This window comes from Mastomys coucha, unplaced genomic scaffold (assembly GCF_008632895.1).
Source record: "Mastomys coucha isolate ucsf_1 unplaced genomic scaffold, UCSF_Mcou_1 pScaffold17, whole genome shotgun sequence".
Classification (NCBI taxonomy): Eukaryota; Metazoa; Chordata; class Mammalia; order Rodentia; family Muridae; genus Mastomys; species Mastomys coucha.
In genome coordinates this window covers 25,564,040-25,590,625 of record NW_022196899.1, presented here as the reverse complement: position 1 = coordinate 25,590,625, position 26,586 = coordinate 25,564,040, and the positions used below count along the sequence as shown (strand labels likewise).

The window sequence follows — 26,586 nt, the reverse complement described above, 5'->3', positions numbered from 1 at the left end:
AAGACACAGAAAGAAGTATATGATCAATGCTACTTTAAAAGGCTTGGATGGAAATGATTCTATATTGGGGCAGCCCATCTGAGCCACCGGTTCTTGTCTGCTTTCCATTACCAGAAGAAAGATTTTCAGGCTGAATTGTAAGGTGGTTGCTTTTCTTACTTGTTTCAGATTCTAAGACCTTCAGATGTGAATTTTAGATATGTGTGTTTCATTTGGAATATTCCTAAAAGTCAGAGAATAAGGGTCCATGGGGAGAGGGGTTGGCTTTCAAGGGAGGGGGGGTTGAATGTAGTCATATTAAGGGATATAGGTAATCTCCATCAAATCCCTCTCCTTGAGGATCAGAGAGGAAGAGGTGGAAAGAGTATAAGATCTAGAGGTGATAGACGACACTAAGGAATCAAGGTCTTCTGGATACAAGAGGTTGGACACATGTATAAACTCATTGAGTCTGTGGCAGCATGTACAGGACCTGCATGGGTCTGCACCAGATTGGGTCCAAGAGTTGAAAGAAGTAGGCTCACACCCCTATCTGCCACGGTCACTCCAGTGCAATCTGCGTGTCAGGCTTGAAGGCTTGACCACAGATCTGAGGCATATAGCTTCAAAAGAAGCTAGCCTCCTGGAATTCATTAATTGGCATTTCTAACTTGGAGGTGGCCCAGATTTGTCTTTGCATTAGTTGATGGAAGGTCTCGAGTGCTAGGTGCCCACCAAGACATGATTTAGCTAAACAAAATTAGACATTGCTCTCTGACCTTCATCAATGTTCCAACATCTTAGCTGAACCCTGGCTTGGAATTTCGTAGGCAATGTTACACATTCAGACTAATTGCTAGGGAGATAATGAGGGAGGTCGGGCATTGAAGTTTACTGAATAAAAGTTGATAATCTCAGGGCAACATCAATTAGAATCCTCATTTTCAGTCACATATGTCAGTTGAGCCACTCCCAGGGATTAGAAGAATGGGACTCCTTGGGCATATCTCTGCTAGCCCAGAAGATTAGCATAGTGGACATTTATTAAGGATGGGCTGGACCTTGAGCCTGGTGTGAGTGAGAGAGAGTGTACTGCGAATATTCAAGCCTCTACCTTCCTGGCTGGCTCGTCAGAACAAACACACCCCCTCCTGGGACTCCACCAGGGCGGGCCAAGGGCCCAAGTGCTTGGAGCCTGGGAGGGGGGTGGCGGGTTGCAGTTCCCGTCCAGAGGAGGCAGGCTGCTGCTTTATACCCATTGTGTTTCAGATGGCCTCAGAAGTACCTTGACCACTGAGCCACCTGATTTCTTTTTCATTTGTAATGACCATAAAGGTCTGATGTCTAATTTTAAGAATATACATTCAGATCCTGCACTTCTTGTGTTGTGTCTGCCATTTTTTTCAATCACCAACTCCTTGCCTGACTGATTACAGGGACCCCAGTTTCTCCCACAAATTGAGGGATCACCAAGGCTCCCTGGTCCACAACACCTATTCCTAACCCAGAAGCTACCTTCCACTAATAACCATTTGCAAATGAAAACTCAGATTTCTCCAAGGGTCTCTCACTAGGGAGACAACTTACTTGTAAGGTTAAGGCTCATGTCCAGCAGTAAACAGCCAACACAAAATGAACTCATTGGCATCTTTGAAGGTTTTTTCTTTTATAATGTTAATTTAGGTTTTTTTTAACCTTACAGGTCCTTTATGTCCATATTATGGCTTACTGTTTTGTGTTTTTATTTCTGAATAGATTCCTGTGTTCACAAATGTGTCCATATGCATGCTTTGTGCTTTTTTCTTTGACTCTCTTTTCTCATTTGGTTGTATTGTCCTTTTCCAATTTGTTCCTGTTTTATATATTGTATTTTATTTCATTGTATTACTACTCTTTGAACTTCTTTTTTTTTTCTCATGGGAGTCAGAAAGGGGGTTAATCTGGATAGGAAGGTAGGGAGGGAAGAACTAGGAGGAATGGGGGGGGACTGTAATCAGAATATATTGTATGAAAAAGAATCTACTTTCAATTTAAAAGTAGTAATGGACCAAAAAAGTATAAATAGGGTGGGAGGTGGGAGGATAGGGTAGAAAAGGGAGGAATTACTATAAAGACTAATTAATACTGCATGCCTTTTGAGAAATTAAGGAAACATGCTACTGTAGACATTTATGAAAATATATACATATAGATATCTAAAAAGAGTTTACTTCATACATTACAGAGTTACTCTATAATGGGGTGATAATGCCCTGTTAGACACTTCAGGCTAACAAGTAAAAAGCCCAGGTTCAGGTACTTTAAGAGCTATGGCCAGAGAGGTTCAATAGATCCACAGATAGTCTTTTGCCAGTGCTCTAGGCTACCCTCCAGAACTTGATGGTAAGACCTTATTGATAAACACACCTCATACCTGAGACAAAGAATCTGGAGAAATCAAATTGGTTTCATTCTTACTGGTTAGTTTCCTTGGTGCTGCAGTACTCTGCAGGCTACCAGAGGAGAAAGGTAATCATCAGTCTTACCCAGTTGTGAAGTATGTGAGTCATAATAATGGCCCAATTTTTAAGACATGGCCACTGATGCCTTCATGGCACAAATGTTATGGGAGCAAACAGCCACTCTCTGATTGAATTTAAGTCCCACTCTGCAAGTTAAAACTGATACCTGACATTATTATCTGGGCCAAGAAGCTGATAAAGGAAAAAAACATACTACTAGCATTATGGATATAGTAACTTACTCCTAAATGACTTGTTTTTATACGCATATATTAGTATACCTCTCGAACCTCAACAGAGAATCTTCTTTCCACAGGAGATAGCAATTAACATAGAGACCCACAATTCGTCAAGATGCAGAGAAAGATAAACTGTGGATTGTTCATCCCTAAAGGGGTCATCATACCTCACCCCCTTTCTAAGGGCTCAGGGATCATGGAAAAAGAAGGGGCAGAAGAACCAGAAGAGCCAGATGTGGTAGATTGCTGTTAGGAAACAGTGTTTTCCAGACACAGCAGGGAGGTTGCAGATAAGAACTTTCAACAGTTTTAATGCATGCCCAAGTCCTACCCAAACCAGACAAAATCTCAGCATGGGCTTAAGAAGTGGTTACAAAGTCTTACTCCTGGCTGAGCTCTATTAGCTGTTGGTAGCTTCTGAAAGAGTTGAATTTCTTTGAGGATTGGCCCCTGATAATTTGACGGGCTCTGGTGAAGGGCTCCAAACCCTTTATGTGTGGGTAGCACAAACTGGACTTGATAGGTTTAGAAATAATAAATAGCTCCAAATAACCAAGGTAAAATTCACAGACCACACAAAGATCAAGAAGCAGGAAGACCAAGTGTGGGTGTTTCAGTTTTTCTTAGAAGGAGAACAAAATGCTCACAGGAGCAAATATGGAGATAAAGTATAGAGCAGAAGGAAAGGCCATCCAGAGACTGTCCCACCTGGGGATCCATCCCATATACAGTCACCAAACCCAGACACTATTGTGGATGCCAAGAAGTGCATGCTGTCTTCTGAGACACCCTGCCAGAGCCTTACACATACAGAGGCCAATGCTCAAAGCCAACCATTGGACTGAGCACAGGGGTTCCTAATAGAGGAGTTAGAGAAATGACTGAAGAGGTGAAGGGGTTTGCAACGCCATAGGAAGAAGAACAATATCAACTAACCAGAACTCCCAGAGCTCCCAGGGACTAAGCTATCAATGAAGGAGTACACATGGCTCCAGCTGCATATGTAGCCGAGGATGGCCTTGTTATGCATCAATGGGAGGAGAGGTCCTTTGTCCTATGAAGGTTAGACAGATGCCCCAGTGTAGGGGAATTGAGGGTGGGGAGGTGGGAGTAGGTGGGTGGGTGGAGGAACACCCTCATAGAAGGAGGAGGAGGAAGGAAGGGATAGGGGAGTTCAGGGAGGGGAAGACTGGGAAAGGGGATAATATTTTAAATGTAAAGAAAGAAGGTATCCAGTAAAATAGAAAAGCAAAAAACAAAAAACAAAACCAACGACAACAAAAAAAGAGAAAAATCACATGACTCTGTAGGCTGAATATATATTCTTTAAAGAGAATAAGGTAAATAAAAAATAAATTCTCAATAAATGTTCATTCTTTCCAACACCCCCCCCAAATGAATAATAAAAAAATAAAAACAAATACAAAGTTGGATGAGTAGGGAAGGGGATGGATCTGGGAGGAGTTGGGGGAGTGGGGAACACAGTATTCTCAAAGGAAAGGAAAAACATTATATGAGTTAGGGTTATACTATGTACAGGGCACTATCTTTGTTACTCAAGGGTTTTCATTGCATATCCAGTGGGGCTTTGTTTTTGACATGGGTCTTGCTCGTTCCTATTGGTTGGTCTGAAATTGCATCAAACGGGGCAATCCTCCTGCTTCTGCTTTTCAAGCTCTGGGGTTACAGGCAGGTGTCACCAAAGAGTGTAATTTGAAGTAAATATTTTGACATAATATGGGAGACGTGCCTCAGTGAGGTGTAGACTAAACACTGTGGGAGTTTGGAGGTGGTAAAGATTGTTTCCAGTGGAAGACTTGGAAACATTCAGAGACGAGGTGGCATTTGATTGGTGCCTTGACACATGAGCAAATTTAGACATGTGGAGATAATGAGAGAAGCAATCTAGAAAGAAGCAAAACCAGGGAAAATACAAAAGAAATTTAGTGGTGTTCAGTAAGCTAGAAGTCTGTGTAAAAGAGATTTGAACGAATACAAAGAAAGAAGTTGGCTGGAATCAGGGCCTGGGAATCTCGGAAGGCTGGCTTGAAAGCATGGGTGGGTTTGTACACAGGTTGAGAGGAAAAATTGAATATGTTTGATCATAATGGTCTCTGACCTGCCCTTTGAGAAATGACTCTGGCCCTTTTCAAAATGGGCTGGGGTGGGGCTGGGGGGAGCAGAGCAAGCATGAGGTGCTGATTTAGGTAGGCACTGTGGAATCCACAAGGAGATCTGAGCTAAGGTGCTGACGGTGAAAAGAACATGACAGCAGTGAACCACTGGAGAAGATTCAGCACACTTCCAGCCCTGTTCAGATGTGTTTCCAGAAATAGAGAGGAATCCAGGGTGAGGAGGGAGCTGGAACCTTCAGCAGAAGCAGAGACAGAGGGTGTGGAGCTTCAGGAATCATGCGAAATAGGAAGTTTGAAGTTCATTTTACAGAGCTCCAAGCAGGTATGTCCAGCCGAAGGGTAGGAAGACAGAATGGTCCAGCAGAAGTGGGAACAAAAAACAAAACACCATGCACAGTATCTGATGGAAGCCATGAGCTTTATCCACCATCTCTGTGATTGGCCAGAGGCCCCCAGCTTTACCCTGAGAGTTCATTGGTGACTTCTTCACTCATTCTTCCTTTGTAGATACTGTTTCACTTACATTCAGTGATGTAAATCTTTGTGTGGGGTACTCAGAGGTTTGTCTCCCTCTGCAAGATCACTGATAGATGGGGAACCTAAAAATGTTCTCATTCAAGTAGCTTTTGGGGGGGTATTGGATATTACTGATGAATCTATTAATCATATAACCTTCCACTTTTATCCATGTTCTACTTTGTGACAAGTTAGGTCTCCTCAAAGATCCTGCCATAAGATGCTTGAGCACACCCATTCTGTAAGACTCCTCTAGCCTCAGGGAAAGAAGCAGCACTGTTCAGAAGAGACTCCATCCAGAGAGGGGGTGGCTTTCCTAGGAAGGTTCGTTCAGGCTGCTGCTAGTGTTTTATGTTTGCTCCACAGAGGTGAGGAGAAAAGTGGAATTGTCAATATATTAAGAAACTGAGGGAATGAAATTTGTGTGTGTGTGTGTGTGTGTGTGTGTGTGTGTATGTTTGCTATGCATGCATTTCATAGGTAGGCATGGCATACTTGAGTTTGAATGTGTGTATATGTATGTGTGAAGGCCAGAAATCAGTCTTGGGTATTGTTACTGTGGAGACAAGGACAGGGTCTCTCACTGGGATTTGGACACATCAGTTAGGCTAGGCTGACTGGCCAGCAAGCCTGGGGTATCTGCTTGCTCCCACCTCCCCAGCACTGGGATCATAAGCACATGCCACCAGACCTGCCTCTTCAGATTAGTGCTGTGGACTGAAGAAAGACCCTCATAGTCAGCATGACAAGCACTTCACTGAACTCTCTTCCAGCTCCTGGATTACACGGCTTTCAAGTCTCCAATACACAGTGGCATTAGAGGGTGATAAACTAGGACATGCTACCTCTGTTTGAATTCAGAAAGACATAATTCATCAAAATGAAAGGGATGTCTACATGAGAAGTAACCCATGACAACTCCCTTTGTTGGAAAACTTGAGTCTCAGAAGTACTTCTGAGACTCCATATGCATTTCTACTTTACCAAGTCCACAAACAATTAGCTTTATTTATTGTATCTAATTTAAAGTACAGAATGAGTCATATAAAAGTGAACAAACTACACGCAGTGTGAGGTGTGGAGGTAGAATACACCCCCACTTCCCTAAAAACTGTAATGTCTACACAGTTATGAAATCATAGCTTTTCATTAACAAGTTGTGTTATTGCACAATGGATACACTGATTATCATCCATTAGTAGGTAATGAGCAACAATCGAAGCATTGAAAATTTGTAATTATAGTCATTTATCATTGGTGATATAGTGATATTTATGATTCTAATAAGTTAAAAGATCATTTTACACTCGAAGGCAAAGAAACCCATGATGAATGATTGGTGCATGTAGGAGACATGCAATAAATATCTGATCACAGGATTTTCCAGTTTTCTGACTTGATCATGAACCCTTAAAGCAGAGTGGATGTGACTCAGTAAACAGGGCAAGAGCCAGCTGTGGGTGATGGGATGCTGATGTGGAGAGTTTCAGGCACCACGTGTGCCTAATAATTTATAGAAACCTGTGTTGTGGACTTTCTCAAGAGCAGCTGCAGCACTCACACATATGTAAGATATACTGTGGCTGTTGGCATCTTGTCTGAGCAATCTGCCAGGAAGGGGAGAGAACATACCAACATTTTGTATCAAAATTGTGCTGATGTTTTGCTCTCACAGGTTGACTGGTTAAGTTCCCTCCCCAGGCTAGGGTGTCGGGTCATCTCCAGGGCTGTCGGGTTTGGCTTAGTCATCCTTTCCTCCTGGTGTGGTTGACTTCCCTCCTGTCACTCCACCGCCATGGAGTACTACATGGTACTCCAGGAGGACATTATATCCTGCTGGATCCCAAGCTGACAAATCTTATACCAAAAGAGATTAATTTTATTTTGAGTCACAACAATTTATGAGCTTCAATACACTTTGGATGGAGCAGAGATAAAAAGCATCGATATTTTCATTGCACAGTGACTACTGCTGTACCTTCCATGGTCAGTCTCCATATTTTCTATTTAGCTCAGGCCCAAGAGACCAAGATTTTTCCACTTTGAAGCCTTCATCTTCAAATACTTCGAGGCTTGAGTCTCAGAGGCACACATGCCCGATTCCTGATTACTCTTCTGCCTTAAGCACTGTCCTCGGTGATTTCGCATCAGAATGGTGTCAGCTTGTCTTTTGAGGGAGGCTAGAATTGGGATTTACTCTGCTGGGAAACGACGTTGGTTTAATCTGGGTGTTTAAAGTATGTGTTGTCCATTTGTCCTGGCTAGATCCTCTTTGGGCCTCCATTCCCTGGCTTGCTGTGGAGTCAAAGGCAGAAGGGCACACCCTAGTCAGGCAGAGCCACGTGTCTTGAGCCTCTGTACTAAGGCATGCACTTTTCCTGAGGCAGTATGATCCTCCTGCTTATAAAAAAGTCTAAACCACCACAACCAAGCCTCACCTCCTGATGATGCAGAATAATTCATCATCTCAATTAAACTGCTTCCAGACCTGTTGCACTGGTGATAGGCTCTCGTGAGCATCAGTTAAGTAGCCCATATTTTCATTTTAGCTAGAAACGTCTTCTAGGAAGGCTGGAAGCTGTGCATGTCAGGAACCTGGGCTAGACCTGTTATTTTTTTTCCCATATTTGCAGCTTCATTGTGTTGAGTATACCTGGATGGCTTTAGCATTAAATCATCACAGTTAATTCCTAATAAAACCCAAATTAGTTAGTCAAAGGGAGCAAATTATATTTTAGTGGCTTTGACTTAACCTTTTAATTTGACCTGCAACAGCTGGACTTTGGGGTTCTCTTTCATATTCTCTCTTCACTGGTTTCAGTCAAGTCTATTGACACATCATCACCTATCACCCATATATCATCCACCAACCATCCATCTCTCATCCATTATCTATTCATCCATGCAGCATGCATGCATGTATCCAACTATCTATCCATCCATCCAGCATCTGTGCATCCAACTATTCATCATCTGTTATCCATCCATCATCCATCATCTATTCATCCATATAGTGGTGTGCATGTATGGATCCATCCATCCAGCATCCATGCAATTGTCTATCCATCATCCATTATCAATCCATCAGTTATCTACCATCCATTCATCCAGGATGCATGCATCCACCCATTCATCCAGCACTCCTGCATCTGTCTACCCATCATCTATCCATTCACCACCCTCCAGCACCTATCCATCATCTGTTCATCCACCTAGCATGTATGCATCTATCCAGCCAGCCAGCCAGCCAGCATCCAAGCATTATCTATTATCTATCCACCATGATCCACCCACCCATCCATTGTTTCATTATCTACCATGCCTAAACATATACAGCAAGAATATCAAAGAACTTCAGCTGTGTGGATGAGAAGCTGTAGAGCTTTCTTGGCTTATTGGCTATAAGGGTAAACTGCATCTATGCCCTTTCAGCTATGAGACTGGGTCCTCTACCTCGTGTTCTCTGGCTGTGACTGACAACAACTGACACACTAATAATCCAGCAGTCTCCTTTTAGCTTATGTTAGGCAGGAAGTACCACTATGAGTGACACTTTTCCAGAAATCACTGAAGGTACTGAGAGGCCTATTAGCCACAGAGAGAAAGGACTGTGCCAGAGAAGACAGCCAGGGGCGCTGGGCTGTGAGTGAGAGGTAATTTTCACCTCCTAGGATCATGTTTGGAAGAATGAAAAGGGTCTCTGCCTTTCTTTATGTTTGGTTGTTAAAATCCTTTGAAAGTTTGGCTTCCAGCAGGTGTCAGGGGCAAACCACTTATCTGCACGAGGCATGCTGCTTTACTGAATTTCATTATTTATAGTATGATTTTGTTTGTTTGTTTGTTTGTTTTTTGCTTGTAAATAATATCTCACATATGGAACATTATAAAAAATATGTTTTAAAGAAATAATTTTTTCCACATTTCTGGCATTATTAGGAGGTGTGGCCTTGCAGGAGGAAGTGTGTCACTGTGTGTGTGGGCCTTGAGTCCTTCCTCCTTGCTGGCTATGAGACAGTCCGGTTTGCCTACGTAGAACTCTCAGCTCCTCCAGCACCATTCCTGCCTGTCCACTGCCATACTTCCCATCATGATGACAATGAACTGAACCTCAGAACCTGTAAGCCAGCCCCAATCAAATGTTGTTCTTTATAATAGTTGCTTTGGTCAAGGTGTCTCTTTATACTTTGTCATTTCGAATCTTACTAAAACCATGACAAGGATGGAAGTGCTGAGGATTCCTGTAAAGAGCTTTATTCCATTCTGATCCCCACAATTCTCATCAATACTCACCTAGAATCCACCGCAAAATAAGCACATGACTTATGGTAAAATTCAATTGAAATACAAAATCAGCACCCCTGCCTAACAAAATTGCACCCTGAGCTCTCCTATGAAATTCTAAGATCATGGATGCTTGGATTTTGTGGATGCCAATCATTGGAAACCCTAACTAAGAAACTTCTTTAAAAACAACAAAACAAAACAGCAACAAAAACCCTAAAGCTATTAGATGTTGTCGATATCTTACCAAAAGCAACTTCAGCGTTTCTGATCTTAAAAGCCAACGAGTACTGTAATGGGATATGCTGCTTAGATTTGAGACTCAGAACGTCAGTCTCTATATCAGTTCATCTACTGGAACACACAATGCCTATGTTGTGTATTTAGAACCAACAAAAGACAAGGACAGGACGATCGTGGAGACAACGGCATGTGGTTCACCTTCTCAAGTTCTTGAACTTACAGCACAGTCTTCAGCAGAACAAGGGCCACCAGCTGTTCCATATCCAACCCAAAGTCAGTAGCAAAGGTATCATAAAGAGTTGGAAAGAAGCCTTGCCTCAGTGACTGGCATCCACAAGATCCAAGAGTCCATGATCTTAGAATTTGTTAGACGGGGATGCTGATTTTGTGTTCTTACATGAATTTTAACTTATGTTAAAATATGTTCTTTGGTGGTAGGTTCTAGGTGAGTATTGATGAGAATTGTGGGAGCCAGTATGGGTACAAGCTCATCCCAGGGGTTCTCTGGCACTTCCATCCTTGTCATGGCTTTAGTAAGATCACCGAAGTTGACTTGGACTCCCACACATGGAAGTGAGACAAGAAAGGGGCAAGGTGCTTGTGAGATCTTCAGTGGCACTGAAGACAGAGACTGACATTAGGTGGGACACTACATGCGAGCCTATTGTTCATGAAGAATGTAATGGTTAGTGTTGGTTATCACCTTTGACAGGATTGAAAATTCATCTTAGAGGTCAAGCCTTGCACATGCCTATACAAGTGACCTGCGTTAGGCTAGTTTCTAACCATGCCTGTGAGGAATTATTTTAGGTTAATTGATTACATTAGGTTAATTGAAATATCTTGGTTAGGATAATTGACACAGGAATACCTAAAAGTGGGTGGTACCATTCCCTATGCTTGGACTCCCGGATTGTACAAAAGTATCAGCTGAGTATTGACACTCATCTTTCTCTGCATCCTGACTGCAGGTGCAACTTGGCCAGATATCTCAAGTTCCTGCTTGCAGGACATTTCTCACCATGATGGTCTGTGCCCTTCAATTGTGCACCCAAACAAGCCCCTTTATCCTCAAGTTGCTTTTTTTCGGGTCTTTTATTACAGTATCAGGAAAAGTAGTTGAAGCACAGGGCAACACTGGCAATACATTAAACATTATGTTGTCTTTCTAGGTTGGAACCATCATCACCCATATTCTCTGGCTATGAAATGTGTGGTAATGCAGAATTAGCTCTGTGGGTGGAAACATAAGGTTTATAACCACAGAGGATAGAGGTGAAGGCATTTTAACCTCACTCTAACTGTAGTGACCTAAAAGCCTCTCAGTTTTAAAATTACAGATCAGCTGTTTCCATGAGCCCAAACTCACTCTTCCACTGTGTTCTTCAATTCATCTCTTGACATGTAAGTGATCACTAGGCAATTCTTCAAGACCAAGGGGTGTGCCTTATTTATGTTTTTGTATGTGTCAGAATATTTCACATAGAAGATGCTCACTAAGTGTTCCATAACAAAGCACAAAGATGCCTGGGATCTAGAGTTTTGACAGCCTCATTCTCAGTCAGGATTATGTTGTTTTGGATATCTCTGATTCAAGATAGATTCAACATGACTTCAGGGTCCACTCTACTTCCCAACCCATCCACTCTCAATATCAGCTTCTGTGCTGAGAATAGACTGGGTAATTTCCCTGCTATTAAACTTGACCCACTGCCTTAGAGTACTTATTGTTTGTGGTGTGTGTGTGTGTGTGTGTGTTGTGTGTGCCCATATGCATGCATGTGTGGAGGTGAGAGCTAGGTAACAAGTGTCTTCTTCAGTTGTTCTTCATCTTCTTGTTTGACACAGTATAGCCCATTGAACCTGGACCTCACTGAATTCAAATGGACTCATTAACCAGTAAGCTCCTGGGATCCTTCTATAGCCGCTTCCTCAGTGTTGGGGTGACAAGCACATGCTACAGTATCTATACTTTTATGTGGGTTCCGGGTATCTAAATTCAGGTCTTCATGCTTGCTTGACATCTTCCCAGGCTCCCTGTTGACAAAGGATCTGCCTATTACATTCCCTCCTTTTGGAGAGAACTTAGCCCCTTTTTAGAGTTTCCTGTTTCCTCTGCATTCAGAAGCCACTATTTATGATCAACAAGCCATGAGGAGTAAATGATGTGAACATATGCAGGTGAAAAAACTTAGACTCTTAGAGAACAGTGAAGAGTTCGTTATTGATGGAATTAAAAAATATAGAAAACAAGTCAAAGAATAGAACTTTGGAATGCTAATCATGGCCTGAAATAAGTCTGGCATTATGACACTGATAATTAAATAATTTGCATTAATATAGAATAGGAGTTCTTTGAGTGAAAATAGCCACTACATTGGTTAAAGTTGTTTCACTTCTATAGGTACATGATATGCCATGAGAATGTAGCTAAGGAGACAGAACTTATAGTGACAAGAGCCACATTCTTGAGCTTTCAGGAATTTAAACTAGGTCTGTACTTTCTTAGCAAGACAATGGTTGGAAAGTGCTTTCAATGGAGCCTCCGAACTATAATTCTTTAAAGAATTCCTGCATAGATTGTCCCCTTCCCTCTAAAATGATTTTCCCCTCTCTAAATCTGAGCAAAAGCCATAGTATTTGTTAATATGAATGCCAGAAAATATTCTTTGACTGATAAGTCTCCTATTTACGCCCAGAGTCCTTAGCAATTGCATCTTCAGTTCATTTCAATTGTATCCTGAACTAGACACAGAAAACCTCATTTCCCACCACCATTTTTAAACTGCAATTCCTTGAGACTAGGTCACAACCATTGAACCTCATTCTCTAAGCACAGAAATGTTGGTTCATCTACCCTCTACAGCATTTATATCATGGTTATTCTCTGGTTTATATTCTGTGCGATAGGAAGTAAAATGTTAAGATAAACACACTTTAATTGGTGGAAACCAGAATGGCCATTTTTCTTTTGTTATTCTTCTTCAAAGTATACTAACTTTAAAAAATCAAAAAGAAATCAAGTCTGATTTAGAGAGGAAGTCAGGTACTCCTGACTGCTTATGTTGGCTCCTGTGAGGGTTTAGGGGAAAAGTTTGGGGTGTATGATGCATACAATAATCTCTGAAATCCCTCACTGTATGACACTGGGTACACCTTGAGCTGTTTAGAATAAGAGAACTCATGCAGCTAATTCATGGGTAAGCACTGAGCCAGTGCTCATTAGCATTCGCAGAGATTCTTGGGAGCCTCTGCTACAGGCAGCCACAGCTGGCCACTCCTCCCCATTTCAGGATATTCATGCTTCCCTTTTCCCTTTGTAGCAACATTTGTGTGCGCTTAGTTCTCTGGGAAACCAGTGAGTGTGACACCAAAGCAGCTTGTCTGACTGCACTGGTGGGGGCTCCATAGCATTTGAGAGTTTGAGAAATACTGATACATTCAAATATACTACTAGTGGATTAGCATGCTCAAGGCTGTCATGGTTCAAGCTGCACAGTGAGAGGCTATAGGTCTGTTCCATCCCACCTGGGACTGTGAATCAAAATGATTCTTGGGGACAGCAGCAAGAAGAAGCTGGACACTGTGTTGGGGTGGGCAGTGTGCTTTGTGGTACTGTAAAAAGTGAATGAAGTTAAAACTAGATATCATTTCTATTCCTCCAGCTTTAGGAGAATAAGCTCCCAGTTACAGAAGGACAAGGGGCGCTGGGGAAGAGAGTCCTATGAAGGCATCAGCAGGAGCTAGAAAACCCACTGGGGTTCCACCCCTGGAGCCCTTGTAAGAAGCAGTATGTGATACCATGCATCTGTACTCCAACCGCGCCTACAAAGAAAATGGGGAGTGGAGACAGGAGGTTCTACCAGATGCCCACAGACCAGCTATCCTGGGATACAAAAAACAATGTATTTGAGGGCATGAGAAAGTCCCTGCCTCAAAATCTGCAAGAGAGATCCAACTCTTAACAGTTGTCCTCTGAGCTCCACAAGGCCACTGTGGTTCTCTCTCTCTCTCTCTCTCTCTCTCTCTCTCTCTCTCTCTCTCTCTCTCTCTCTCTCTTCTTCTGCCCCTTCCTCCTCCCCCTCTCTATCCCCCAACTCATATATACACATAATAGTTGTACACGTATGAGAAACTATCACCAACTAAACACAAGATAACTGACGTCTTGAATACATACTAAGAATTTCAACCTTTTTTAAGGGTGGGGAGGGGTTGTCACTTTAGAAATGTTAACTGAGAGAAAATGAAATACACTTCAAGATATGTAAACACCCAAGCTATAAATCTAAAGGAAGCTTTCAAGGAGGCAAGACTAGGTGCTTACTCTCCAAAATGTCTCTCTTAATATTGGATTTTGCCCTTTGCAGTGTAAGGTAACATGGCTACTAACAGCAAAAATTTTCTTAATATGAATATACCCTTGTGCCATGGCACTGCACAGGGAGGGCACTGGCTTACACTGCTTTATTTAAGTCTTTCCACTCTTCCTTGGGGAGAGGGACTTATAGCTTTCACAGTACAGTTGAGGGACCAGGGCTCAGATACACTAACAACTTGTTTGAGGCTTCCAGTTAATATGCAGCAGAGTGCCTGTTCGGAAGATTCTCTGGCTCCAGGTGGTCTTTGTAAGATCAGAGTGTACACCAACAAACATGAAGCTTAATGAAGCATTCAGGGCTGCTTTCCAATGTTCTCAGCTGCAATTTTAGGATAAATTCAAGCACCAGACGCATTCTGAAATGGCGACTCAACTGGGTACACCTTGTCATTTTTTTTCTAATGTACCATTCATTTTCTGTAGACTGTTCAACCAGCAAGTGGGTAAGATGGAGGGATGCCACGGTGGCACTGATCAGACAGCCAAATACAAAACAAAAATCAAAGTGGTGAAATCAAGTCTTGCTGTATTCCCAGTGCCTTGGTTTTGCTCTTAGCTTGATACATGAACATGAACAGATGGCATGAGACCAAACAAGAACAATATACCTTGCAAGTTAATGGGAGACCCAAACAGGAAAACTGCACCTTGCAGGTTAAGGGTTCTGTCTGCAGTAAAGACAGTTGAGAGTAAATTCCTGTTTGTCCTATGCAGGCTAAGGTTTCTGTTTGTAGTTAAAGAATAACTCCTGTTTGTCCTGTATTAAACTGGATAACATGTTTTTCAACTACACTAAACTTGTGACCCCATTCACATGGTGTCTATCTTTACCCCATTCCTTCCCTTTCATTGCATCTTTCTAAAAATGTGTAATAGCCAGTCCTCTTGCCCTGTGAACACCTTATCTTCCCTACAAAAGAGACTTCAAGAGACCAGCAGAGGCTAATCTTTCAAATCCAGATTTAGGAAGAGACAGTCAGCTGGCCAGTTATGGGTGCACCCTAAAATACAGCTTGGAAAATCATAGATTTAGTCTTTTCTCATGGTGATTCTCAGGTCTCACAGTGACTCCTGGTTCATGTGGGAAAGAATGGAAAAGTAAACAACTACATCATGAGCATGTTCTCTGTGCTAGCCATGAACACCATCAGGACAGGCTCATTCGCAGAGGAGGAACCTGTTGCTTAAAAGACAATTCTACTTGGCTCCTCCCAGGGATCTTTTGTCATCACCTGCCAGCTGTCAGGTGTGAGCCAGATGTAGCAGCTAATAAAGAGGAATGCTAGTTAGCTACCCAGCTCCTTCTTCCATTCTCTTTCTCTCCATGTGTTCCTGCTGGCCTCTCTTTCTCTCTGTTGAGATTTGGTCTTTTGCTTTGTATTGAAATGCTAAATACTGGCCTTCAAAGGCTGGTTGCACCCAAGCTCAAGAGAAACTACCCAACTGACACTATGTGACCTTGCCCCTCATGTTATATTTGATTGGTGAATAAAGATGTCTACAGTCTAGGGTTGGGCAGAATTGAGATAGGTGAGGGTTTGGGGTTTCTGGGTTTAAGATCTGAGAAGAAACACAAGGAGAGGGAGAAGGAGGAGAGGAGGAAACAGCTATGGGTTAGGTGAGTCAGGAAAGCATGGCCATGAGGCCTGGCCAATTGAAGTTAAAAGCAGCCCAGATGGGACATGGCAAGTTATAACTTAGGGTTATGTATCAGGAAGTAGAGTCTAATAGCATAGAGGGTGGATGTCTGCCCAGCTCTAGTGCTGATTAAGGGTTATTATAATCATAAAAGCTGTGTGTCTTTTATCTGGGGACTAAATGATCTAAGGCAGGGTAGAAGCCCCTTATTGAGATTAAATAATTTCTACAACAAATTGGTGAACCAACAAGTGGCAAGAACTTACTTTTAACAAATTGATTTAAGATTTCCTGATTTTAAAAAACAAACAAACAAAAAAAACAACAAAAAAAAGCGTGCTGTCCTGTTAAGACTAGAAAGGCAGGGGTGGGGGTAGGAGTGGAGGATGGTTCTTTAGCAAGTGGGATTCCAGCAAGGATTCAAATCCATGCTGTTTTTGCACACATGGTTTCAGAGAATGATTTCAGGGGTTAAACCATGAGTTAAAATACTGCTAAGCCCCCAAACCAATTGCTCACCAAATGGTAAAGTCTATGAGTAACAAACTGGCAGACTCCAATGCTGGCCTGCCCTCTTCCCAGGGGCTGCTCTATGCTGTCACAGAGATGCAGCCTAATCGTGTGGATGTAAAACTGCAGTGAAATGAAGCAGGCAAAATCCTGCTGCTCAGAGTTGAGAGTAAGGCTGCATGCCTCCTACGATCAAATAATTATAAAGAATAACATGAATTAAGGTGTCAACACTACCTTTAGCAACCAGTCTCTGTAAACGTGGGCTTCTGCAGGAAAACTGAAACTGCTTGTCCTAGCACTTGACACATACAATATGCTAGACAGTAAGTAGAGGGGAACTTAATGAAGCTGAATATAGAGGAGGATATTAGATTAATTCATATAAAAAGAAAGGGCAGATAGGCATATTTAGCCACAGAGGTATTAATCTCCAAAGAAGGGAGAAAGAAATGAGAATTGATATAAATGTCTTCAAGGATATGTAGTTAAATAAATAAATCCAGGCCTTGATCTCAATACTTGGGAGACAAAGGCAAGGGTAAATAGGTTCCTTGTCGGTTCAAGGCCAGCCTAATCTACAGAACAAATCCAAGTTGGTCTGGGCTACACAGAGAAACCTTGTCTCAATAAAAGAAAGATAATAATTGTTTTTATTGTTTTAAATATAAAAATGAAGGTGGTTATAAGTTCTTAGTTGTGATGGTATTACAAATCTTCTATGAAAGAGGTCAATATAGAGCAGACCTAAATAGAAATGCTGCTGTTAAACTGAATCAATCTATACTTTTGACGACTGGTTGCTGAACCAACGACATGCTATTTCTGGAGAGAGGCTCTGTATTTGTGTTTTCAGAAAAGAAAAAAAGGCTTTGGACTCCTTCCAAAGTAATAAGGATCAGATTTGATAGAGGAAGGACCCCTGAAGATCTTAGCTGTAGACAGGAAGAAATAAACAAAAAGACCAAACAGGAGAGGTACCATGATTTGCTGATCCCTTTACATGGGAACAGCAAATGTCTCTAGCCAGAACTTCAGTTATATATATATACATATATATGTGTGTGTTACATATAAATATATATGTGTGTTACATATACATATATATAATAGTAATTTTAAAAGAGAATTTATAAATATTGCCTTAGACAGGAAAGAAACTACATAGGGAGGTTAGACTTAGGGATTTCTATATTTCCTTTACTCTATCCTTTCTTTCTTAGGGTAGGAGGTTGAAAAGAAAAATGGGAGATACAGTAATATTATAGGAATTAGACAAATATGTGTAGATTGTTGAGTCTACTCTCAAAGATTCTACTACTAAAAGACATTTTATAACTATAATCTTACATTGGTAGAGATCTTTATATTTTGATATAATCTGGTAGAGACCTTTATGTTTTGATATAACCATAATACATTGATAGAGATCTTTATATCTTGTTACATTGGCACAGAATTTTATATATTGATACAGTTTAAGGTTTTCATTTGTATAAATTTTTGCATATTGGTACAAAATTTAAGATTAATTTTGTTACAATATAATTATGTGTTTCAACTCTTCCATAGGCATTATACCTATGCAACTCATTTATTAATACAAGGTTTGGTCACATTCTTTTAATAACTACTATTACAAACTGTTAAAGATAATTAAATAAGTTACTAGTCAGACAGTCAAACTCATGGTCATGTCAGATATTAATCTAGATCATTACTAAAATATACGTCTTGGGTTGAACAGGTAAAGACAGACAATGTTTGCTTGTTCAGATATGCTAGAAATAGACAGATGGTCTTCAAAAGCTTCAGAGATCCAAAGAATATGACATTTAAAATCACTTCATTATTAAAAAATCTTTTGACTATGAGATAGGTCTGTCCCTGAGAGTACCTCCAGTTCACTTCAAAAAAGATGATGAGCATCAATAACTTCCATGTGGAGTTGCTTCAGTTATGGCAAGCTTACCATTGGGCAAGAAATGTCCTAACTTTATCTACAGACAATGTCCAAAAAGGACAAACAGATGTAGAATAGTTGATTCCTAAGCTCTGCCAAGAGAGTAAGCTAGTCTTTCATAATTCCTGCTTCACTTAAGGTCTGTCAGATGTTCTGGGACAGAAGAGTATAAAGATAGATGTTCCAATGTTATAAAGAATATTGGAGACTGAGCTGCCTCTGTCATTTCTATAATTTTTGTAAGCTGCATACTGGAACTTCCTGCAGGTAATATTTATTCTTTGTCAGGTCTCTGAAGAGGTTGAAAACTGGATAGTCATAGTGTTACTATAAACTTAAATTTCTTATGATTTAAAAAGATGCTCTAGGTCTAAGAAGATATTTTTAGGTTAGTAACACAAATTAGGATACAAAATTATTTAGATACAAAATTCTAAACTCACCAAGATAGGATAAATGATAGAATACTTTACTTGAGTTGTCAAATATAAATGGACTGGGCATTTTCGTGGTTTTGAGGGGAACCAAACCTGGAAAAGAAATGGGCGAGAAAGGAGAAGAAGGCTAAGCAAGTCTTTTATCAAGGCCTCATTTATTAATGACCAGTAGCCAGTATATATACGTTTACAGTAAAAGAAAATGGGGAGGGTGTGAGGGGAATTCTCAGCAGATGACAAGAGTCACGTAGGCGGGCAGGGGTTGAGGCACAAGACTGAGGTCACGTAGGCAAGTGACCGCTGCTTCAAGGTCAGCAGAGTCTGGTAGCTAGGTATGAAGCAGGCAGAAGAGCAGTAGAGCCCTCCCTATTGAGGTATTTTGGTATTTCCTGTTAATTCTCTGGGTCTTGCTGGAGGCAAGCACTGGGAGGTTCAGTCCTAGCTAAAGTCCTTGAGTGAGGGAAGCCTTTTCTAACTATTGTGGACTGTCCTAAGGAATGTGCTTGACTTCTATTGCTGGCTCTCAGGAAAAACCTGTCTAGCAAGGCAGAATCCTTGAAAGAAATTCCAAGCTAAGGACAGCTTGGTATTAAACTAGGATCCTGGTTCTCAAGCCTCTTGGCTCCAGGGTGTCTCCTCCGGAGCTGAGATTAGCAGCAGGTCAAGCCAGAGAGTGCTTTTGGTTTCCAACAGCAGGGATTTGAACACACCCATCTATTCTGTTCCAGGCCACATAACAACTCAACACTTCCTTCATAGCAACCTTCCTTGTCTACCTTCATACAGAAATTTTGCCACAGATTCGAACATGGAAGGTCACTGTAAACCTTTCAAGAGCCTTAATTGTCCATGATTTGGAACTTGCTGACATAGCATCCCCCATAGATGATGTGGTCTCAGTGAAGGTAGCTGAAGTAGAGCGAGTTCAATGTCAGCTCTTTGAGACCCCAGTGTGTCCCATCATTTTCTTTAAGTTCTGAGTGGGGGTGAGGTAAGGGGGATGGGGAGACAGGAAAGATTTACTCTGACTTGCTAATTTTCAGAAGGAAATTAGTAAAATTGATTCCAGCAAAAACTCTAAGTGGACAAATAGAAGAAAAACAGATCAAGAGTTGTGAATATGCTGGGCAGCGAACAAGTTCTTAGAGAAATCTTTCCCTGAAGGAGAAATAAATATTTAGGAGAAATCACTAACTGTAGGGGTCTGAGTGGGGGTGAGGTAAGGGGGATGGGGAGACTGAATACTTTTAAATATCCAAGGCAAAATAATGAAAAAAGTTTCCTTTGTGTGTGTGTGTGTGTGTGTGTGTGTGTGTGTGTATGTGTGTGTGAGTATGTGAACGTGAATGTGTGTGATACACGTATGTGCAAAGGCCAGTGCCTTTGAACAGGTTCTCTCGCTAAACCTGGCTCTTAGGCCAGCAGTCAGCAAGCTCCAGCATTCTTCCTATATCTATGCACCACACCCCTCAGCCCCCAACCCCGGGGGTAACTACTCAGCCATGCCTCAGCTTTTAGACACACCAGAAGAGGGCACCAAATCCCATTACAGATGGCTTTGAGCCACCATGTGGTTGCTGGGAATTGAACTCAGGACCTTTGGAAAAGCAGCAGGCCTGGCTTTTAATTGGGTCATGGGGATTCAATTACTCACACTTGGCACTCACACTTATCTACCAAAAGTTCTTACCTGCAGAGCTGTCCCCCTAGTCCCAAGATAAAGTGTTTTAAGAAATTGACTTGCTCCTGGGTCAGCCACCAACAGACAGCACACAGAACTAAAAAGACACATTAAGCAGGTCTTTCTTTTCAGAGGCTGTGTTATGGGAAGGCCAGGTTCCATCAGAAAGCTTGGGGCAGTTTCAAGTGTTCGCTGCTCAAGTCTCTTGTCAGGGGCCTTGAGTTTTCTGATAGCTCTGGAGACTGGGAAGTAACTGGGTGCTAATCTGCCACAACTCTAGGCACTGCCAGGCAGCTGAGTCTGATGTAATTTCTCACCTCTGTGGTGCCCTTTGTTTTGAAGGCATATGGTTACTTAGGAACTCCAGAAGACATCCCCAGGGCAGGGATCCTCTAGGGAAGGTTCCCCCTTATATTTTGTCTATTAAAAGCCAAGCCTGGCTGACATCATGGGCGGTTTCTGAACATTATTTTAAATTGAAGCTTTGCTATAGTCCACTAAATCAATTTAGAGGTTTCTATGGCAAATTTGCCTCAAATAGGATCTGGCAAAGTTTAAATAAAATAAAAACATTATTATTTTTATTCTCTACTGAACTGTGAAATGAAACAGAGTTTCTGTTCTCTCTTTTTCTCCTGCCTTCTTTCTTTTCCACTCCCCTTTCTTCCCCTTGCCTCTCCTCCCATTCCTTTCCTTTTCTCTGCGTTTATATTCTTTTTTTTTTTTTTTTTTGAGACAGGGTTTCTCTGTATAGCCCTGGCTGTCCTGGAACTCACTCTGTAGACCAGGCTGGCCTCGAACTCAGAAATCCACCTGCCTCTGCCTCCCAAGTGCTGGGATTAAAGGCAATGTGCCACCACCGCCTGGCCATAAACATAATTTTTTAAAAAATAATTTTTAAAAGACAAGTTTCTGTCTCTGTGAAGCAGGGAGAAATACCAACACCTACTTCATGGGACAATTTGAAGGATAAGATGAAATCTGATTGTAAAAGACTTTGCAAAGTAACTGATATAAAATGTAAATTCGCTGTTAGCTAATGATTGTGGTAAACAGAGTGAAGAAAAAGGATGGGGTAGTGTGAGGGAATACAACACAAAGCCTGGGCTATCTAGACTGGCTTAGAAAGGAAGGAAAAACTCCGGAAGATATTAAAAGTGAGACATGAAAGATAAAATATTGAGTAAGCATGTTAAGTACAGACAAATGTCCAGAGCAGAGTGTATATGAGCACCAGCAACTAGGCTGTAACTTCTAGGATGAGAAAAAGGCCAGTGTTCCTGAAAGGATGGAGTGTAGAAGCAGGCATAGGGTAGGCTGGAGAAGAGGAGTGGGGAATGCCTGTCTATCTGCTCCTTCATTCCCATCCCTGTTAACAAGACGCTAATTCAGGCTTTGGCATCTGGGACCTAAACCATGCCAATGGCTTACTCACCCTGATTGCCTCTTCCATCCTTTGTAGATAATCTCAGAAGATGAGGTCTTATATCATCTCTTTGATCATGATACTGTCCTATCAGAAAACCTGCAAGTTGACTATTGTACATCAACAAAACAAAACCCCCCAAATCTCTAGTTTTGTTGGTAGCAGGCAGTGATATTTCCAACATGGCTTCATTCTGCTTTGGTTCACTTTTCTCAGGTCTCTGCTATGTTCTGTCCTTCTTTCTCTGTAATGAATACTTCTTGCTCCTTGTCAGCTGACCTTTGCCTGTACAAGTCCTGTCTATCTCTAAAAGCTGGCATCACATATTATCTGCTCATTAGAAGTTATTATTTTATCTTTAAATTCTGTATACTGGTTATTATTTGCTCTGATTGGAATACTGGTGTCTCTCCAAAAGTTATGTATTGAAATTTTAACTTCCAAGGTGATAATGAGAATGTGGGGCTTTGGGTAGCCTTAGGTCATGAGGACATAGTCTTTATAGTTGGAATTACTGTCCCTATCAAAGAGACCCTTGAGAAGTAATGGACCCCCACCCCCGCATTCTGTGGGGCAATGGTAAGAACACCATCCATTTAGGGAAACAGTTTCTTCTAAACCCCCACTGAATTTGCTGCCTTGATCTTAGATTAAGGAGCAGATCTTAGATCGTAGATCATGGAGCTGACTCTATGTGTGTGAGATCAAAGTTTCTGTGGTTTTATAACACCATTCAGTTCATGGCACTTCATTACACTTGTTTACATAGACAAAAACAACATTCACAAGGATGACAAGGCCTCTAAAATAAAATAAAATTGCTTTCCTTAAATTAAGAAACTTTAAAAATCATCATCCATCATTCTATTGCTGGAAATTAACTCTTGTATTCTTTTCATTATTATGCTAGCCACAAAAAGTCATTGAAAACATTATTTTAAGGGGTGTATAATATTCAAGTATAGGAATATATCATAAAATTAGTTCTGTACGGGAACTTCAGTTTCTTTATCCATAAAAGGACTCAGTGAGAACATTGTGAGAATTAATGAGGTATTAAAGCATTTTACATTAATAATGAGGACATTAAATGCTTAATGAATGATGGTCATGATTTCTTTTCTTGTCCCCAAAAATTCTCTCCTGGCTCATCTGTTCTCAGATGAGAGCTGCAGTGTATAGTGAGGAGGGTGGGAAACTGGTCCCTAATGGGGTTTCCCAGCTCCTAAAATATTCATAACTTTGCCTACATGAGACAGTCTTTCTGTTCCTTACATGACACAGATCTCAGACCTAGTAAAATAACATACTTAAGAAATACAAGTTTGTACTTTAAGCAACTTGTTGGGTCAAAACAGAGACTGAATGCTCATTGAATATGGTTGGAAGTTGATGGAGATTTTAAATTCATTTATTTATTTTTCCTGACCTTTTGTTGTACATGTAACTGTGGTCACTTTTGTTGATTCAGCTAGAAGCATCTTAGGCTTAGTTTCTTTACACTATAATAAACCTTCATGTTATATGGCTTACAGTTAGTCTTACTTCTTCCGACTCTGTTCACGCCCAAGAGTGCATCCTTTTGCTCTGTTTAAAGCCTGTAAGTCTTTGATAGTCTCACACAACAGCCATCCTCTTCTCTACTAAGCACTGTGTGTCTCACAGCTGAGCTGTTTCTTCAGTTTTTTTTTTTTCTCCTTGATCATACGGGTTAGCCCACTTGTTAATCCCTGTAATCCCTATATTTTAATACCCATGTTATTTCCCTCTGCCTTCCATTCTTAAAGAAGAGTTGTTTCCCCGTGTAAAATAGATCTGCAGCCCCTTCCCATGTGGAGGCCTTAATTTTCCTTCACCTAGCAAGCTCCCCAAAGCCAGGGGGCGTGGCCCTCTCTCGCACCATATCCCCACATTAAACTGTGTCTGACACGGGGCAGCAGTATGTCTCGTATGCTGGTTATTTTCTACAGCGTGGTGACACAACATCTACCTTAGACAATGTAAAGGAAGGAGACTCATGATTTCAGGCCATAGTCCTGTTGATTCTGGAGCTAGGTGAGGAAGAATACCATGGTGGCAGGACCATCCCGGGAATGGGAATGAGGCTGTTTATATCACAGTGGACAGGAAGTCAAAAAAAAAGAGGGAGAACCGGGACCAGATGTACATCCTTTAAGGGAAAGCATGCCTCAGGACTCTTCTTCCTCCAGCCAGACCCAAATTTCTAAAGCTTCCAGAGTTTCCCCACGATAGTTAACTTTCTCATTGCTATAACCAAATACCTGATAAAAAAGCAACTTAGGAAGGTTTAGTTTTGCTCACAATTTAAGGGATACAGACGACTGTGGTAAGAAAGGCTCAGCAGCAAGGAGGCCATTGGCCATTATCACATCAGCTGACAGGAACCCACCCCACCCCCAGGTCAAGCCGGAAGTAGTAGGGCTAGGCTATAAAACATCAAGGCCCACCCCAGTGATTCACTTCCTTCAGCAAAACAACATCTCTTAAAGGTTTTTGAACCTTTCTAAGGACAACTCCATCTGGGTACCAGGTGTTCCAACACTTGAGCTTACAGGAACCAATAAGTTCAAATCACCACACTCCCTCAATAGCACCTCCAGCCAGAAACCAGTGTTCAGGAACGTGGCAGACATTTCCTATTCGAGCTTTAGCTGAAACCATGACAAATCTACTTTCTTCGTGATATTAGAGACATGCGTTTAGGACATGGAATTTGGGATTCCACTAACTGGCTCTGTGTTCCTGGATACCACTACCTGCCTTCTCTAGTTTGTGACTTATCATTTCACTAGGAAAGTAATTCTTATCTTGTTATAGCTATAAGAGGAAATAACACATTATAGGATTTGACACATAGAACATACACTACTTCCCAGTGGCCATCCCTGCAAAGGAAACTGAGTCCTTCCTACCTACCAGCCGAAGCCATCAGCTGTGGAGAGCTCCACTCTAACCACATTTCTAAAGCACTTTCTTCAATGGTTTCTTGTCTGGACTGTCTTCTTGGGGAAGTGGGGAAGGTCATCCCAGAGGCCTTCAGTGTCTCTTATTCTCAGTTATGAGTCTGCAGTCACCAACACCACTGTAAAGTAAGCTTCCCTGTCTGTAGCAGATGGCAGCAGCATGGGTCATGGACTTGCACATGGTTTCTTAAGTTAAAAATCCCATCAAAGTCCAGGACTTTGCACAGCTGTGATTGACACCTGCCAGCTGTGATTGATTGACACCTGCTGCTTTTCTTTAGAAGCTTGCCTTCACTCTACTCATCTCACTCTCTGCTTTCCATCTCCATCACCCCGTCTGTCCTGTGTTCTTTCCCACTCAATGTGCATTTTCATGTTTGTTTAGAATAATTCATTCTATGACCATATTTTAATCACCTACTCCCTCTGTGTTCTCCAAGATTCCCAAGTACTAAAACTTTATTTAAAGGAGAATTCTATAACTACCATAGAAATGTCATCCCTGTACCCAAATAGGAATATAGAACCAATGCAAGTTGATTACTTCCAAAAACTTTTACAGAGAATCTATTTCTCAAGAATTTTATTGATGAAATGCCAGGACACAGATGTTTCGAAATGACTCCTATTGATGTATGTCAGTTTGATCGGAGGAATCAGGGGTACTTCTTTAAAAATAACATTTAAGTTTTAAATTTTATTTATGTACATTTATGTGTGTCTTCATGGTAGTGTGCATATGTGTATGTGCTCACAAAAGCCAGAAGACAACCCAACATGGGTCCTCTGCAAGAATAGTAAGTGCTATAACCTTCTCTTAGAGATGTTCCTTATTGCTTCATTTTCAGTAATGTTGGCATATCTAAAACTCATGAACTTGGGAGTGACCATGAGTGGGAACACACACACACACACACACACACACACCATAATGGACAATTGTCAATTGTGATGGTAATCATATTTACTTTTCTTGCCTCTATGGCAACCTTATGCTTAATGTCTCAGAAAAATCAATCCATTACTGAGTTTGAGAAGCAAACAGCCCTCACTGTGTCTCAAATGTGGGTGCTTCAGAAAAAGCAGCTGGTGGACACATAAATAGAAGCTTAGAAGACTTTGGAAGAGGCTTGTGTCAGTTTTTGATGTGTATTCATTCACAAGCCCTTTTATTCAGTTTTTAAATTATGTGCATTGTGTGTATGTATGTGTGTGTGCTGGCATGTGTGGGGGTATGTGTGTTCATGTACAGCGGCATGTGGTGGTTATCACTGGGTGTTGTTTCATCAGAGTTGTTAACCTATTGCTTAGAGACATTGTCTCCCATTAGTATCTGGAGCTCACCACTAGGCTAGCCCCTCAACAAGGCCCAGGGATCCTTTTGCCCCTGTTTCACTAGTGCTGGAATTTCAGGTGTGCACCACCATATCCATTGGTTTACATGGGTTCTGGGGTTTGACCTCAGGTCCTCATACATGGAAGGTGACTTTAGTGACCAAACTATCTACCTCCCATCCCATCCCCACCCACACACACATATAAACAAGCCTTCTTATCTTTTGATTTCTTATAATACACTTAGCAATACATACATTTCAATTCCTTAGAGCTCAGTCAAAACATCTGGGAAACTACCATCTTTCCCTTTCCCCTCTTCTCTCCCCCCCCCCCC

The 26,586-nt window shown here is 41.4% G+C and overlaps 1 protein-coding gene across 4 annotated transcripts in view; it reads right to left on the bottom strand.

The window, feature by feature from the left end:
* Window positions 1-26,586, bottom strand: part of Kcnmb2 (potassium calcium-activated channel subfamily M regulatory beta subunit 2) — a 315,499-nt gene that overhangs the window by 213,409 nt on the left and 75,504 nt on the right. The window contains exons 1-2 of one of the 4 annotated variants that reach the window (XM_031376557.1): window positions 23,921-24,494; window positions 18,830-18,916 (exon numbers count right to left, since the gene is read on the bottom strand). The exons of the other annotated variants lie outside the window; for them this stretch is intronic. The gene's annotated coding sequence lies outside the window, so the exon portion shown is untranslated. Of the gene's footprint in view, window positions 1-18,829; window positions 18,917-23,920; window positions 24,495-26,586 lie in introns of those variants that run through there. 4 annotated transcript variants of the gene reach the window in all.